Below are 2,981 nucleotides of genomic sequence, written 5' to 3' on the forward strand. Positions count from 1 at the left end.
ATGGGGAAGGGGTAGTAAAAAATGTTTTGATAGCATCGTCATTTAAGGGAGTTGCGTTTTCCTAAATTTAATAAATAGTGGCATTCATTTTTAGATGTCCATTTAATAGAAACCTTCCTACGCTTAGTAGCATCTACATGTTTCATACAGTAATGGAACTTTATCTTAATTTGAAAACAATTTATACAAGATATTTCCCAGCCACCCTTTCAATTAATTCTAACAGAATTGTAAAAGTCTATCTAACCGAAGTGTTCTATCGACAGAGGACATATGTCTTTGGATTCGAAGGTTTTGATATGATAAGAAGATTGAAAATTCCAAACCAAAGGAAGTTCAGAAATGTATTAAATGATTTCTCGGATAAAGTAATTTAAAAATCAAAATAAATATAATTTCAAGGTACCTTGATAATGATGTAATAACATGACAACTTTTGTTTGACATTTTCTTTATCCTGGACATTAAAAGTTGAATAAAAATCAACAGAAACCAATACATCCTTCAAATCAACACACAAGTTTATATTTTAAGAAATTGTTAATACTGAAAGTTTTACTTCCAAAGGTAAATACGACTTCTTTTAGAAAATAGATTTACGCGAAATATTTCAAAATTAATTGTACAATAATATTTAATGAGGGTTTTGTTCTCTGATACCCCTTAGAAACATTGAATCATTTTTCTTCGAAATTGATTTTGGATTTCTTCTCTTACTTTATAAACAGTTTTTTCTTTATAAATAATTATATTGATAGACAGGCATATAAAAAATAAATCAAAAGATCCAAAGGTACGATATAAGAAAATTATTTACGGAATTTAAGTTTCTCAGCAGACGTTGACAAAAAATTCTTAAAAATATTGATAAATCTACAAAGGAACTCTAATAAAACTTTGGATATTCAACATCCGGACTTTAAAATTGAAGCCGCTGAATCCCTTTATAAATATCAAATGTTGGTAAAAAATATAATTTTTAAATGGCTTTAGAGGTCACAAAAACATATTTTGAAGACTAACTTTTGAAAAAGACTTTTTTCAACAATTTACAACAGAAGATCTAAAAATAGAACTCCCTAGTACAAGCACTAAAACAAAGAAAATGGAAGAAGTTTACTTTTATGTAACATTTGACCTTTTATGCTCTTGAAACTATACTTAATTTATTTGAAACATTATAAAGCTATTGGTTCAAATATGAGAGGGTTAAAAAAGTAATTTTCTGTGTAAGAGAGGTTTGGTGGGCTTTTCTCCCTCCCCTCTAAATATGTGGTCATTAGAAAAGTTGCGCTAAAATTGAATTTGCTTATTTTCCTAAATTAAAAATCCTGTTTATCAGTAGATATATTAAAACTGAGTTGGATTATTTTACATTAACAGACGATATCGAATCGATAGTAACGTTATTTCAATGTAAATTACAATTATTAATCTTGTTCAATAATATAAGATGTAATTATATTTATTAAATAGTATTAGCATTTATAGCTTTTGTATAAGTTGTATACGTCAATGATATCTTATTATTGAATTCTTTCTTTTTTTTTAAATCAATTTAACCATCCGTGACTAAATACTCATTTTATAAAGCGGCTTAGGAACTAGATAATAAATACCCAAAAAACGTAATTAACTATGTGATAAACTGGTGAACTACTATACATAGTATTAAATTAATTTCAATTTTGTATCCTATATTAAATTATTCAAATATTTTGTTGGTGAAAATATCAATTGAAATGCTAAAAATACTTGTAAATTACGTTAATCCAAGATAATTTCATTCCCAATCAAATTAATCAGAAGGAAATTTCATCAAAGCAAGTGCATCCCTTATAAGTTAATTGCGAGAAGATTTCATCCAATGAAAATTAATCCCCTAAAATACATAGAGGCTCTTCCATCTAAAATGCAACATTTTTTGAAAATTACAAAACTTTTATATTCCAAATAATATCATCAAATTTGAAAAATTGACATTTTCAATCAATTTAACAACCTTTCGCCTTAATGAGAAGTTCTAGAATTGTGCATAATTTTGCGTAACAGTTCTTTACAAAACTCAGCTCTAGGTTAGCTTAAACAAGGGATGTTGGTGACCTTCAGTTTTTCTTTTATTGTGTATCGGTCTCCCAAAAGCTTCCCTTTGAGGTGCCTGAGAGGCCTGGGATGAGCAGTTGAGTTGTGGGAAGGAAAAGAGTATTACTTTTTAAGGTTATGGAGGAAGATTTGCACAGGTCACAAACTTTACTCAATTTAAAGGCTTCAACCCCTGACAAGGAGCTCTATTGTAGGCAGGCTTGTAAGCGTTCCGCTATTTTGGTGTTCCATTCAGTGTTCCGTTTATTTTATTTTTTTCTGTTCAGCGTTCCACGTTCCGTCAATATTTATGTTCAGTTCTGCGTTCCAATCATAAAGTAGTACCATATAAACTGTACGACAGCAAATTGCAACTTCAACTTTGATAGAGTCAGGGATACCTCATTTGACAATATTGTTTCAAGATTTTTTAACAGAATAATACGGTGAATATTAGCGTTCAAATGATCCACAATTGATTGAAATCGGAGCCTCAGAGGGGAAGAGGATGTTCCCGTATTGTTTTCCGAAAGGCCTGAAAATCGGAGGTGGTCTTGCCCTGGGTGAAGTCCAACTACCCAGAGGGAAACTTTGTATTTCAGCAGGCATCTGCCTTGGGCACAAGGCCAGGACAACGCAGCAATGGCTCGAGGAGGATTTCTCTGATTTCTGCCCTCCCTCCTCGTCCAACATTAATCCTCTCTACTATGGTATCTTGAGCTATGTTAAAAGTAGGTCCTGTGCCGTCCTCCATCCCATCTATGACGCACTAAAGACTTTCACCGAGAGGGAGTGTGCGTCTATATCCGAGGGCTGCGTAACCAAAGTGTCCACGGCCTTTAGGCCCGGGCTGAAGCCAATGTAGCTGGTGAGGGGAGCCATTTCGAGAAATAACTTTG

This window comes from Lepeophtheirus salmonis, unplaced genomic scaffold, assembly GCF_016086655.4.
Source record: "Lepeophtheirus salmonis unplaced genomic scaffold, UVic_Lsal_1.4 unplaced_contig_7204_pilon, whole genome shotgun sequence".
NCBI classification, from domain to species: domain Eukaryota; kingdom Metazoa; phylum Arthropoda; class Copepoda; order Siphonostomatoida; family Caligidae; genus Lepeophtheirus; species Lepeophtheirus salmonis.